Consider the following 15,608-nt stretch of genomic DNA (forward strand, 5'->3'; position numbering starts at 1 on the left):
TGTGGTGTGTAAGCTGTGGCTGCATCAATCAGAGTTGTGTGTCTAGTTATTTCAAGCATTCCCTGTTGGCATAAAGAAAGGCTGGTTTGTCCGCTCCAGCCCAACTGCAGCTGAGATCTCCAGTGATTGATAACCGAATGCGTGAGCTGGAAACTTCTACAGCTGGGGCAGCAGGGGCAGGCCTAGCGGAGTGACCGGAGGAGGGAGGGAGAGGCTGGGGCTGGTGCTGGGAGGGTGGGGGAAGGTGGAAACGGACAGTAGCAGGGTGCTTTATCCCTCGAAGCTGGCTGTGGACCTGGGCTGTGCTGCCTCTGACCCGTGGCTGCTGGTCTGGCTGTCTCTGACTTCGTGGGCTGAGTTGCCTGTCCTTCAGGGTGACCCACAGCGATGTGCGTGATGAGTGCCCCAGACAAATCAGCCCACCACCACATATTACCACAGTCCCAGAGGCTTTACCTCCTTGACACCAGGAACTTTGGGCAGGGAATTTAAATATACAAATTGTCGTCCGTGGCACTGTTTTAACTCCCAACACACTATATCCAGGTTTTTTTTTTAACCTCTCTCCTTGTAAAAGAAAAAAAAACTTAATTGACTAGAACTGAAGTTCCTACCCTATCGTATCTTAAACACCGTTTGCAGACTTTAAATGACAATATGGAAGACACAAAAATATGAAACGCTTATTTCAATATCATTCTTTGTGTAGCCAGAATCCTGCAGACATCGGGAGCCTCTAGCTTTTTCTGGGAGAATAATGACAGAAAGTAGTCTGGGCCCTAAAACCTAGAAAACACTTGTTTAATGCAAATGTGAGATTAGATAGAGATTTTCTTCCCGTCATTATTACTCTTCATGTTCAGAGGTGGGTGGGGTTGTCAGAGAACCGGAAGAAAATATGGCACACGAGAGATCATTGACTCCCTCCCACTTTACAGTGAACATGAAGAAGGTCCACGTGAGCTTATGCGCCTCATAGACTTACTTCGACCTGAGTAAAATCCGCTCCTGCCACCGCCTGCTAAATCCCCGGGGTTAAGCTTGGCTTTCACACATGGACGTGCAGTCTAGGGGGAGGCAAGGCGATCAATCTTTGTTAATCCTTGTTCTCTGACTTGGAAGTAAATGAATAGACTTGAGAGGGGACAGGCAGGCAGGGGTCTGAGCTCCCCTGGAGGTTTCTTTGGGCAAAATCTAAGCCAGAGGCTGCAGGTCTTGAGCTCTGTCTAATTATGGGACCCTTAATAGGAACGAACAGCTGATCCATGTGCAGAAAGCAAACATGAATCACCACAGATGATGGTGAGAAGATGCAGAGGCTGTCCCAACGGTGGAGCCACGCACAAGGAGGGGAAATGCAAACGAGGGCATCAGGTCTAGCCAAAGAGGCCTCAAGTGATTTGCTCAAAAGATCACTGGATTCGGAGGGTTGGAAGTCAACCTCAGCCTCTTCTCTTTTCTCTAATCCCAGATGGGACTGCCCTGTGCACCTGCTGCAGATTCCAAATGGCATCAGCTCCCGAGTCCCCTGGCTGAGCTGCCAGAAGGCTCTGCAGACAAGTGTCCCCAGAGGGCTGAGGGGGCTCGAGAGCCTTTGAAGGGCTGCTGCCCTGGGGGCACTGGACAAGGAAGGCGAAGAGAAGACAGACTCTAGGCAAAGAATGCAGTCTCTCTTGTCCCAAAGGCACTGCCCACAATGTCAGGCTGACCCAAGGATTCTTGGAAGGCAGCAACTGAACCAGATAGTGGATAGAGCACAGAGAACCTGGCAGGCAGCATGGAGAATTAGTGGCTTACCAACTCGTCCCCGGGACTAGGGTGTGTAAGGGAAAGGAGGGAGGGAGGAAGGAGGCCATTTTGGTGAAGGAGCATTTGGGAGAGGTTGTGGAGCATGTCAGCCAGGCAGTTAATATGTGGCATAAGAATCTCTGTAGTGAGTCCCAAAAGCTCTGTGTCTATATTTCCCAGGTGGTTCTTACATATTCATTCATTCATTCACCAGATATTTATTGAGTACCTTCTCTGTGCTAGGCATTGTCTTGGGAGCTGGAGATAGAGCAGTAAAGAAAACAGACAAAAATCCTAGCTCACCTGGGATTTACGATCTAATGGAGAGACAGAGTGAAGTGTATGGCAAGGTGGAGAGTACTGAGTTCTGTGGGGAAATATAAAAACCCGGGAAGTACAGATATGCAGACAGTATAAGATACGATGGTAGGAAGGTCAAAGAAAGCCACATGGAAAAGACAATAGTTATGCAGACTTACAAATGGAGGTGAGGAGGTGAGCCATATCTGGGGAAATATATTCTGTGCACAGGGAGAAAATAGAGCAAAGGCCAAAGGCAGGAGTGAGCATGAGTTACAGCCAGGTGGCAATATGGCAGAGACCAGGAGCCATGGGGAAGGGTCGCAGGCCAGAACCAACAGGTAGCAGCAGAGGGCCGGAATCACAGACATACTAACATTTGAGGATGCTCTTCTAAAACTGAGTTCTTACTAGTTGATAAAACAGTGACTAACTTCCAGCCTGTTCTGGTGAAGAACCTGTTTCACTGATTTTATCCGGGGTCAGGTAGAGGCTTAGGGAAATGAAGTGAGCTGATCAACATCTATAATTGGAATTATTGTTCTAGGACAGGCTCTGGGCTAGATGCTGGTTATATAAACCCCAATGGGGCAGCTGCTGCCCCCTGAGGACCTTCTATCACAGTGGCAGGGACTAAGAACTAACCACACAGTGCTGTGTTTGCCAAGAGCTGATTGCACGGTGCAGACACCAGATGCTATAAAGTACTCAGAGGAAGGAGCTGTCCCTCTCTGTTGGCCTGGCGATAGCCAGCTTCCTGAAATGGGCCTTGCCTGACTGGGAGCATCAGGTGTCAGGCAGAGCCTTTAAGACAGCACGGGACAGGGGCCAGCTGAGAAAGTGCTCCCTCTCACACGCTCCCCGGAAACCCCAGATGGACCCATGCAGCCAAACACTTTGTCCCAACGAATGGGCCGCCTGTCCCTGTGTCCCATTCCTTGGCAGCAACCCATTTCCTAATCCTGGGCTTGGCCTTTGGACTCTGAGCTGGCCCCTGCCCTGCCCTGCTCTTCAGTTCTCACGGCCACCTCCTCACATCAACCTCAGGGGCTTGCAGGGCCCTGCCTTGTGTGTCAGACCACGTTTGGCATATGCTTCTGTTCCCTGGTCCTGAATTTGCTGGATACCGTTGTTCTTCCAGCGCCAGGGTCTTGATGTGATAATTAAGGTGATAATTAAGACTCAGATAAGGGAAAGGGAAGGAGGAAGACCCCACTTGCCATCAAGGATGCAGAGGACAGAAGCTCCGGGAGTCTGCAAGAGGATGAGGAGTGTACCTTTCTCCCTACAGTTAGAAAGTAAAGAAGGGGACCATCTGTGCAGAAGACACCTTCTTTCTCATCAGGTAGACCTGGTTTTGAAACCAAGTTCTGCTAGGTGTAGGTGCCTGATCGGGGGCTAAGGGTCCGTAATCACATTAAGAGCTATTTTTCTCCCTTGTAAAACAAAGACAATAAGAATTATGCTGCAGAATAGTGGAGAGTAGAGACAAAATAGATAATACAAACTCTCATGGATGTGGCAAAAGCATCATAAGCATGCAATTAAAACCAGAGTCAATTTTGGTTTTGCTATTGCTATGGACTGAGTGTTCCACGTGTCCCCCCAGATTCTCGTGTTAAATCCTGGCACTTAGTGTGATGGTATTTGGAGGCTGGGGTTTTGGTGTTTGGGTCACGAGGGTAGAGCCCTTAGGAACAGAATGAGTTCTTTTATAAAAGAGACCCCAGAGAGTTGCCTTGTGCCCCTTCTGCCACCTGAGGACACAGTGAAAAGACGGCTGTCTTGGAACCAGAAAGTGGGTTTTCACCAGTTATCAAATCTGCCGGTACCTTGATCTTGGACTTCCCAGCCTCCAGAACTGTGAGAAATGAATTTCTATTGTTTATGAGCCACAAAGCCTGTGATACTCGGTACAGCAGCCCAGGTGGGCTAAGACAACTATTGTTATCACTGTCCCTGGTAATAACGAGTAAAAAAGAATGCTGGGGGTAAAACCCCCGTTCTGGAAGGGGGTTTAAGACATTCTGAAAGGTCTTGATCAAGGAGGTTAAATCCAAAGCCAGGGCAGAGACCCCCTCCTTGGTTCCTTTGCCAGCTCTGCCTCCTAGGAGTTTTCTCCTTAAGACCTCAGTCTGGGTGGACTTTGCACTTCAACCCCAGGCTCCCCCACTGTTTCCTGCCTTCCCCTCAGTGCTGATATCTGTGCCTGAACCATCTCAGCGGGTCCACGTGGAGGCCCGGAGTCAGGGTGATGTGACCCAGCTGTCGACAACCTCTTGTTTCAGAGATTTGGCCTCTCCTCCGAGACATGCCAAAACGAAGAAAATAACTTTTCCTTGGCAGTTTCCACAAAGAGAAATGCCAGTCCCCAGCCTTTGGATGTTTTCCCCCTCTGTTCACCCGAGCTGTTTATGGAAAATGAATCATGCAACTCGTTTACACACAAATGGAGAGTTAGCACGGGGATAAACAACACGGCTTCCTGGAATGCCCTGGCTGCTCTACCATTGTTGCAGACGGTTGGTTTGCAGAGAGCCTGCTAGGACAGAAGGTGCTGCTTAGGTCAGAGGGAAAGACGGGCTTTTGACGCATCCACTGGGCTCAGTAATGCTGGAGGCCAGATTCCGTCTGCACATTGCTGTTTCCCTGGCCTGAATCAGAACCACTCACTGTAGTCTCTCTTCTCCATTGGAAGAGGGAAAGTTCAAAGGCCAGGGGAGAAGAACATAATGCATTGGGGTATTGCTACCTCCCTATGGAGGTCTCACAGTGAAGCTCCTGAGGCCATTTCTCTTCTAGTGCATTTCCTGGTGACAATCCTGCTTCCTTCAGGGACTTGGACTGAATTTCTTATGCCTCAAAGTCTCCTTTTTGGGGGTCTCACAATACTTGGTTCCCAGGAACCCCTCCTGCTCTCCATTCCCTTCCAGCAGCAGAAGATAAGTTGAGTTACATCAATGTGAAGAAACAGGGACGTGTGTGTAGTGGGTGGTAGAAGGGGTAGGCAGCTAACTATAAGGGCCCTATGATGTTTTAGGACATTTCAGCAACGCTGGCCTTATACAAATCCCTACAGCTCTTAATGACCCACCCAGCTCAAGCATCCTCTCTGCCTCCTGCCGACTTTGTTGCTCCTCCATGTTCTTATAGCTCTTACAGGTCCTCCTGTATTCGTACTGGTGATTATTTACTTAGGTATCTCTCACCGGCTCTAGGCAGGTAGCCCTGTAGGAGCAGGGAGATCATCTTATTCCTCTTGGAATCCTTGGCAGCACCTGGAAGATAGCAGGAGGTCCATAAATGTCGGTGAATGAATAGGTGCTCTCACTGAACTACTTTCTTTGCCTTGCAAGATTATTTTTGAAGAGGCCTCCATTTTTGTTTTTCAAATTGGAGCAAGGAAGGGACATAAATCCAAGTCTCAGAACGGGAGCCAACTTTCAGGACCCATGTTGGAGGCCTGAAAGGTTTCATCTCCTCAGTGTGGCTGGTCTACATGGGTGTTTCAGATTGGCCTGGTCAGGGACTCTTTCCCATCAACACAGTGTCTGCAGGCTAAGCTTCCCCGTAGATCATCAGATTGACCCAAACCAATGAGCCGACTCCATTAGAATGGCTGAGGTGGTCTCATGGGTTGCCCCTGATGCCTCCCCTGTGAGCATCTTCGGGGTTCATCCCCAAGACCGCCAACAGGGCACACACTTGCCACCAGAGCAGGGTCTACAGGGCAGCTCCCCTCACCATCGACTTGTTACCATCACCCTCCTCGTGTTGTGGAGCTCTCAACATGGCTCGGCGACATCCTCAGGGATGTCCAGGAAGCTGTCTCTGCCACTCTGGTCAGTGGTCATTTGACTTCTCTGCTCTGCTCAAATCTCCCACTCATCCCACAACCTCCCACTCATGTCCTCCTCACTTTTGGTGGATGCACTGTGTTGTCCTTCCTAAAGAAATGAAAAACTCCCAAACAGAAGCTCTTTTGTTCTGCCAGGTCCACAAACCTCCTGACCTTGACATTCTGCCTCTGCTCCTTCCCTTCTGCCCCAGAGGCAAGCACGGCCCTCCTCTGCTGCCAGGCCAGGCCCCCGCAGAGATTCTGGGTGTTGTCCCCCAGCCCCTTATCAGGAGCCATTGCTAATGCCCACTTTCCTTTGCATCCTCCTCTTTCTCCTAAATCATTCCCCATAATTTTCAAGCAGGCTTTGTTGTTACTCTATTAAAACTGAAACCAAATAAGACTCCCTGGAGACCACCATTCCACAAAAGTAACCATCTGTTTGTTTTTCTTCACAGCTAAAATTCTAGAAACCATGGTCTACATACAGTCTGCTATCTCCACTTAGCCATTCACTCCTCAAGCTCTCCAACAGGCCTCCACCCCCCACTAAAGAAGTACCTCTGGCTAGTATGACAGATAATTATCATTTCTACACAAACACAGGAGCATTGGGTTGGCCAAAAGTTTGTGTGATTTTGTCTGTAAAATGAAAAACACATGTTTCATGTTCAACAATAACGTTATTGGTTTGGATATGTTGAGTATGTCAGCTATCTCCTGAGTAGTATAATGTTGATTGGTCTCAACTAATATCTCAATTTGCTAGCTATCAACTTCAATTGGCCTAACTACCATGGAGCATCATCCAGCAAGAAATCTCCAGCACAAATCTTTTTTTTAAAACTTCAGCTTCATTTTTACATTTCTTGAAATAATAAAGCAGAATATGCCAAAAATGTGTATTTTCTTCTATCTTCAATATTAAAATGTCTACACAAAAATTCACCAGTTTTGATAAGTGTTTTTTAAATGCACACAGATATGACAGCTATCACAATACAATCTAACAAAAATGTTTTGAATGAAGTTAAAGACAACTAAGTACTACTAGAGCCATCTTATGGAAAAAACCAAGTGAGCTTTTTGGGAAACCCAACAGTTGGCAGTTAACCATTGGAGAAATGACAGTCACTTGCACCAGGGGAGCTACACTGAGAGGACATAAGGGATGGGTGAATTCTGAATACATTTTGAGGGTGTGGCCAGCTGCATCTGTTGAAAGACTGGATAAATACTACAAGACGAAAAGGAGTGCAAGATGACTCCAAGGCTTCCAAGCAGTTCAGCTGGAAGATGGTGCTGTTGTTTATGGAATTAAGGCAGTTTGCAGAGGGCAGACTTTTGGAGAATGATATACCATCCCCCTGTACTTGAATCTCCACGAGGGTGGCTGCCGTTCCTCAAGTTTTTACCACTGTGTCCCAAATACCTTGCCCAGTGGGCTCTCAGTACTTATGGTTTAGTGAATGAGTACATCTTAATATACAATGAGATCAGTTTTAGCTAGAATATTGTCTTCTGGAAGTAATTAAAAACATTGACTCAAATTAGCTTAAAAATTAACCAGTTTATCAATTCACAAGACACGGAGAGCCAGCTCCCAGCCCGAATGGTCTTCACATCTCTCTGCTCCTCAGCCCCAAGTCACATGCAACCAAGTCATAGGAAAAATAGGCAGCAACTCTCTCAAGAGTGAGAAGATCTTCCCACAAGCCACCCAGCTCACTTTCCCTCTTGTTTCATAGGGTGGATGTGGGCACAGACTTGCTCCAGAGCCAGTCAGGGGAAAGGAGGCATCTCCAAATCACTCAGGCCCTCCTCTGGGGCTGGGGTGGCGACAGCTTGCCCCAGTTACTCGGTTACAAGGTTGTGAGGAGGATACCAGAACCACATCTGGATTTTGTTGGAAAGGAAGTAGAGGGAAATTGATGCTGGTGTGAAACCAACATCATCATGCCAACAAGATGCCGTATAATAATAGTGATGAAATATATATAAACTTATAAATAAGTCTTATGAATTCTGAAAGTGTTTGTAAAGAAACAAAAAACCAAAACAAAACGAAGCAAGAAAAAAAAGCAAGTGCTTTGATGCCTATGGATGGTCTAGATATAACAATTATCCAAAAATGTTAAATTAGTCTTGCAACTGGTTATCACTCTGTGGCCACACAAATACATTTGCTATGAATTTAAGATAGCTTATAAAATAATTGCAAATTTCTTATTAAGGTTATTTAGTAAATATTTCTGGAGTACTATAAGACATGAGTTTGAAATGAAACAGTGATATATATATATATATATATATATATATATATAAAATCTCACTATCTTCCATTAAAAAAACCCACCTTCCATTAAAAAAAATTATGAAACTGGCCCAGCCTATTAGAAATTTTCATTCAGTATCTGTCCCTGTAGAGATTCTAAGATGATCTGAATCATGTGTGTGTGTGTGTGTGTGTGTGTGTGTATATATATATATATATATATACACACACACACATATACACATTGTCCCAGTTCATTAGCAGGAAAAGAGGAAAGGCTGCTGAAGGCCTGCCCTCTATGTTTGGTGAGGCTATTACACTTAATTTCCCAAGCATCCTACAAAGTAGTCATTATTATTCTCATCAGACATGTCTAATGGTCACCAGTGTCTGGGTAAGCTCTCCTCCTGAGTTCATGGAGAGCTGCACTTCCCAGGTCCACGAAGTTGGGGTCTATGGCCATAGGTCAGTTCTGTGTTGAGCATTAATTGATGGTATAAGAGCTTCCACTCTCTTCCCCTACCATCACACTGGGAGTTCCACGTGTTCCAGATGATATGGCTAGAAAATAATGAGGCCTGCATCCCCCTCAGCCCCGAATGACTGTGTGGAGCAGAGCTTTCCTGCTTACTTGCAATGGATATGTAGCACGAGTGAGAAGCATTGTCATAGTAAACCGCTGAGACATTTTGGAGTTATTACTGCACCATAGTGCAGTTTATGCTACAATAGAAAAAGAAGGTGCAGGAGTTAGGTGCTCACCCGAAGTCACCAAAAGTGAAAGAGCAGGGCCATCAACACAGGTTTGCACTGCTTTTCGGCACCAAGCCAGCTTCCACATCATGTGACATCCTTGCCACAAAACTGGTACTCAATGCATGTTCTATCTATCATTGCTGATAATGACAACCTACATGTTTTTATTACATTTTTGATATTTGAGACAAGGTTTTCACATGTATATGTGTGTGTTTATGTTTGTGTATGTGAATATATCTTTTCATTTAAGCTCATTCAATTCACTGAGCTTACTTGGTAGGTCTGTGTAAATTTCTCGGTATATGTATGTTTCTTCCTTTCTTTCTTCTGTTAAATAATTGTTGCTTTCTCCAGGAGGTGCCAGGCACTGTGTTAGTTGCTGGTGTACTGTGGAGGCTTCCCAAGAATATTCAGTGCCTTGTCTATGGACTCACAACACCTAACGAGAAGAGCTCGAATTTGAACACGAGTTGTCTGTTTTTAAATGATAGGAATTTATAATGCAGTAGAGGGCTTAAGAGAGCTACACAAATATCATTAAAGACAGCAGTCAAAAAGGTCAGAGAGGTGGTATAGAGTTTGTCTTTAATATATTCTTATAATTGAATGAAAAACTATTACGGGGACTTAAGAGTGGAGGGCATGATCACTTCCAGCTGGGGCTGCTGGCAAAGGTTTCATGGGAGAGTGGAGCTCACTTGAGTTTTGTAGGATGGGTAGGACTTTGACTGGAGACTGTGACGTGAAAGGGCGTTCCAGTGGCTTAAAATGTTCCAAATGCATTTGAAGGAAATGTTTAAAATGTTGTCAGCCGCAGTGTGGGCTCTGCATTGGGGGCAGTAGGTGGGTAAAATGGAAAGGAAATTGTAGAACCATGGATTGTTAGAGCAGAGAGCAGTCTCAGAGAGCCTCCCATCCAGAGAGGTCAAAGGGCTTTCATCTCAAGGGTTAACTCTGGTGGGCTGGAAGTGTTTTCATGGATGAATCTGAAGCTCATTAGGATTCAGTGGGAAAAAAAGTCAAGGATTAATGAAAAATGAATTCCAAGGGCACTAGAGGAAAGAAATGGTGCCCACATGCCAGTCACCTGGCATCTCTGATCTTGTCCAATCACATCATTTTACATTTAAGGGAACTATGATCCAGGGAGGGCAAGCAAATCTCCCAAGGTCACTCGGCTCTATCCTAGCACAATGGGAACTACAACAAAGACCACCCAATTAATTTTCTTGTGCTTTGTTTCCTCCATACTATGCATTAGGTTCTGGAAGACATATAATGTAGGTACACTATTGTGTAGGTGAAAGAGTAGTTCTGCAAATTTTTCAGCAGAGAGATTGCATTCAAATGCGTGTGAGAGTGTGCTAGGCAGATTGGCGTGTGGAAGGCAGAGGCAGGGAAAGGGCTAGGTGAATTCCGAAGCAGAATTAGGAATCGTGTAATAGGACCTGAGTTAGGGTAATGGATGGGAAAAGCATGGACGAGTGTGACTACGACAGAGGAAAGAATTCTGGGTTGTTATTAACAATACTGACAATGCTGTGCATAAACAGGATCAGACACTGTTCTAGAAAGTGATGTTGAAAAGAACATTTTCCCTGAGAAAGCCCAGACTAATCCCATGTTTAAACAATCCTTGGATGCTGTATTCCAAGCTGAAGTTAGCTGTTTCTCTGAGTGCCAAATACCCATATAAAAATTAAAAAATAAATGAGTCCAACATCTGAATGTTTGGGCTCCATGACGCCAAGCGTCACACACAGCTGATTCAGAGGCAACCAAAGGGCACGCGCTGAACGCTGAGTGTGGGCGCAGCGCTGTGCAGATTCCAGCAGGGCTCGGAAAAGTCTGGGCACACAGAACATGTTAGCCCAGGCATCACCTGTATCTTCTTGGCAAATCTACTTCACTTGACAAGGAGATGAGACATAGGCAACATCCTCTTTCCTTGAAATAAAATCCTGCTTAGAACAGTGAATGGTCTATGTGACAGTGGTCTCTATAATGCAGAATAACAGTCTATATGATGGCCAGCACCATGTTGTGGAATACTCACTCTCTGAGGAGTTTGGAAATATTTTCTAAAAAAGATTGGTACTGGTTCAGCCATAAACTTGAGTATGATGATATGTGACGGAATAGACAGAAACAGGTACTGTGTGACTTTGGGGGAAATCTGCCTTTGGGTTTGCTCATCTTTTAAAATGCTTAAACAAAATAACAGGCGTGTAGTAGGTGCTCAAGCAATGTAAATTTTCATCCTGCCATATTGACATGGAATTTAAGGTTCATAAGGCAGTTTGAGTGAAGCCCGTTTCTTCTGGTGATAATCAAGTTAGGTGAGCTCTAAAACTGACTGCCCAGTGCCACCCAACTAGCAAACAGTGAGGACCAGGTTTGAACCCATGCCTTCTGGCTCTACGTCTAGTGTACTTTTCACTATGCCATCATAATGAACATATTATGTATATTGCCATTTCTTCTTAGCAGCCTATAATTTTGGCAGTCTACCCTGAATTTTATTTTCCACTGTGGCTTGTGCAATAGCTACCACCACTGAGTATTTTTAACTGACAGAACAGATTTTTATTGAAACACAAATTGATGCATTCTCCTGAGAACTGGGCTATACTTTGCAATATCTGGCCCCAAGTTTGGGGATCACAGACTATTTTGAACTTGTAATCTAGGGGGCATTTGTCCATATTAAAGGGACTTTGGTGTACTTTTAAATAAAGAGGCTTTCAGAACTTCCAGATTGTGGATATTAGAAAGCTCTGTCTCTAATTGTTTGTGGTTTTTAAAAATTTTAATTAACTAACTAACTAATTAATTCATCTAGCTATTACACCTGTATCATGTGCCAGGTACTGTGCTAGGGGCTGGAGAATAAGAGGCAACATGTGTAATCTCCACCCTCAAGGAGCTCACAGTTTGGGTAGAAACAGAGAAACAAACAATGCATTATGAATTACGATGCAGCATGAAAACAGATAGCATAGAGATGAACAGGGTTCTGTGGGATGTGGAGGAGGGGCATTTGACTGAGACCAAGAAGCAGAGCAGTGGGCAGGCAGGGATTTCCAGAGGATCTGCTGTCTGGGCTGAGATGCAAGGTGTGTTTAGATGTTATCAGGACTGAGAAGGGGGCGGGGTTTGATGGAGGCCTTTCTGGGGAGAGGGGGCAGCAGATGCAAGGTGCGGAAGGGTGGGAAAACATGGTGCGTGGGGTGCCCAGACACTGTGGAGGGGAATAAAAAGATGTTGGCAGGGACAGATTATGAGAAGCCTTGGAGTCCAGTTTCTTTGGTTCTCAGGCTGGTGCTCCATCCACTGAGCCACACCAGCCAGGACCAATTTCTTACCATTTGACACCCATGAAGGAATCCTTTTACCCCAAAGTCATGCTGGCTGCTGCTGATGAAGATTATGTGATTAAGCGCGTGAACATTAGCATATACACACCGATGTACACACCCCGCAAAATAGCATATTAGACCTCTGTGTACCGAGTCAACAAAAACAGGCAACAAAAGCTGCTTTAAATTTCTAGATGACTTTTTCTTCAGCTTATTTGTTTGCTTGGCACGCCTTCTAAGTCCAGTGGACTCATATTCGCAGGCACTGGAGGTGAAGGAAGGCAGACACTACCAGGCAAAGCAAGCTGAACAAAGCACCATCGATATCTAGGCCTCCTGGTGCTGCAGCGCCTTCTCGCCTCTGCAAAGATGTAAACAGTGCAAACTACCTCCAAACTTTCAGGAACAAACCACCTCTTCGTTCCTTGGTCAGCGCAGTGCATCTTTCCAAGGAAACGTAGGTATGGAGGACGAGTCTAGCAGAAGTGGACACTGGTCATGGAAGGAGACCACAAATGTGTGGGTTGAGAAAATGTGAATCATAGGACCATAAGCCCTGAGAACTGAGAGTTTTAGGAAGCCAGTGGAATAGGCTAGGATCCACCCAGGGCTTTCTGCATCCCTCCATGCATGTTATTTACTTTGTGTATTGCTCAAGGCTGGACAGTGTCAGGTCTAAACAGTGGCCAGAGTCAAAGAGAAAATCTGTATGTGGAGCGGAGGTAATACTGAGTCATTTCTACTTGGCTCCGCTCTTCGAAAAATCTGTGAACATTTTTATGGGAAAAATTGGCATCTCAGATACAAAGTGGTTACCTGCTCCCGTTTGTCAAAATTCTAATGTATTTTTATTTTAATTTATTTTTTTAAAATATAGAAAGGTAATCTTTGTTATTACTGCTTTTAATTTTTTCCAAAGAAATATGTATGATATTACAGTAGTGCCTAGTAGCAGCTATATCGTTAAGGATCAAATATGTTTTTAAAAGAGAAATAAGGTTTGCTGGGGAGAAAACCTGTTAATCTCTGTTCTGATTAGCTGAACCAGCAAACTCGGAACATCAAAGATCTCTGCAGAGTTTGCTGAATATAATGAAACCTGATTTTTGCTAAAAAATGCCATAGACAGAATGCGTCTTTGTCCATTGATATTTCCGCTGATTTGATTAATTCAGTAAATTAGTGTGTTTATAGCATGCAGTTAGGAGCTGAAATGTGTCACCCCACCCCACCAAATTCATCTGTTGAAGGTCTAACTCCCTAACTCCCTGTAATTGTATTTGGAGATAGAGGCTTTAAAGAGGTAATTAGATTAAAATGAGGTTAGTAGGATGGGCCCTCATCCAAGATGAGTAATGTCCTTATAGGAGGAGGAAATTTGGACACAGACACGAGCAGAGGGAAGACAATGTGAAGATACAGGGAGAAGACGGCCATCTACAAACCTAGGAGAGAGCACTGGAACAGATGGCTCTCTCAAGGCCCTCAGCAGGAATTAACCCTGCCAGGACCTTGATCTTGGACTTCTAGCCTCCAACACTGTGAGATAAAACATTTCTGTGGAAGCCATTTGGTCTATCGTACTCTGTTATGGCAGCCTCTGGAAACTAATGCAACAGCCATATTTATTATGTCTAGAGTTTCAAGTTCAAGTTTACCACAGGAACATTCATTTTCTGCTATCTCTCACAGCTTTGTGATTTCTGTTAGAGTGACTGCTACTCATTTTACGTACCCTTGATGGGACTGCAAATGAGAGCCTCACCCTACACCTGGAGAGGGGGTGAACACGTGACCCAAGACAGGCCCGTGGGACTCTCTCCTGGGACTTGGACTTTTAAGTGGAGCTAGGATGAGCATAATGATAGAAGCTCATTCATGGTGCTGACCAATGAGGCTGCTAAATAGTGTTGGCTATACAGAACTGTGTTCTGCCCACGTCCTGCTGTTTTGTTGTAAGGGTTGCCTAGCATTCTCATGGATTGTGAGAACTGCCCTAATCTTGTAATAAATTGTTTATCTTAACTTAGAAAGATACATTTTCTATAGTTGGCAAGCAATTACTTTTCCAATTCAGTTCATGCAATTTTTAATGTTAAAATATAAAAGTTAATAAACTTTTTACTTAACCCCCTTCCCCTGCTTAGTTCTCCTTTATTGTCCTATGTCGGTTTTATGCATTCATTCAATAAGTGTTTCCTAAGCACATACTATCTGTCACATACTGTGTCAGGTGATTTCCTCAGGCTAGAAGCTAGAGGGTGTTCTGTGTAACATGGGGAATTACTGAACATCTATATTTCATAGGTTATTAAATTGCGTCTATTCAGCGTTTATATACAGCCACATCAGTAGCTCAAATTAATAGGAAAACTCCGTGTAAATGTGAGGAATTTTAAATCAGAAAGTGTTTATTTAGTTCCTACCGTCAAAGGTCCACATCAAATACAGCTGGCAGCTAACAAATAAGAACAAGCTCCATATTGAATACCAAACCTTGAGAAAATGAGAAAAGTTATCCCGAATCCTCTTAATCCTGACAATGCCACCAAGGAGAATGTATGATGTTTACACTGTGTGACTGATGCACGTCATGCCTGATATCATTTAATCCTCACAGCAAACTTCAGAGGTGGCTGCCGTCATCATCCTCACTTTACAGAGATGGAAACTGAGGTTGAAAAACGTTCCCAAAGCACCTCAGCGTCCTTTCCAGTCCTTCAAGTGGCGCACAAATCCCTCTAATTCCATTTGCCCTTTGCCGCCACTAATATCTCATCCATTCGAGGCCAGAAGAGCCCTCTTATCCTCTCAAAATAGCTAATGAAACAGAATGACCTCACACTCCAAGATGCCAGGAGCTGCAGCTAGAACGAGCATGCCATATGCCACCGTGTCCTGTTCCCCCCTGGGTTTAGAACTTGGTTTTATTTGAGAATTCCTTCCTCACATCCAAGGCACCGTAACTGTCTCCTGTCAAAGCCTAGGGATGTGAGCTTTGGTAGCACACTACCAAGACTAGGATTTGGAATAAATCAATACTCATCTTCTATGGAATTCACTGCAGTGGGATTTTACACTTATCATTACTTGGCTCCTAGACTCACTTAACGGAGGCCAATCGGCAGCTCCCATCTCTTATAAAAGTTTCCAGTAGACAAAACACGAGAGCTCTGTTCCATTTTTTCCTGGGATTCTATATCTCATATGAGCATCAGTAATCAAAGTGGCATTTACTAGCTTGGCAAATGAATAAACCTTTACTTTCCCACAAGTTCAGTTGTAGGCA

General features: G+C 44.7%; 1 protein-coding gene across 1 annotated transcript in view; it reads right to left on the reverse strand.

Moving 5' to 3' along the window:
* Positions 1-15,608, reverse strand: part of ANKFN1 (ankyrin repeat and fibronectin type III domain containing 1) — a 309,928-nt gene that overhangs the window by 251,991 nt on the left and 42,329 nt on the right. The window lies entirely within an intron of this gene.

Source organism: Phyllostomus discolor, chromosome 8 (assembly GCF_004126475.2).
Source record: "Phyllostomus discolor isolate MPI-MPIP mPhyDis1 chromosome 8, mPhyDis1.pri.v3, whole genome shotgun sequence".
NCBI lineage: Eukaryota > Metazoa > Chordata > Mammalia > Chiroptera > Phyllostomidae > Phyllostomus > Phyllostomus discolor.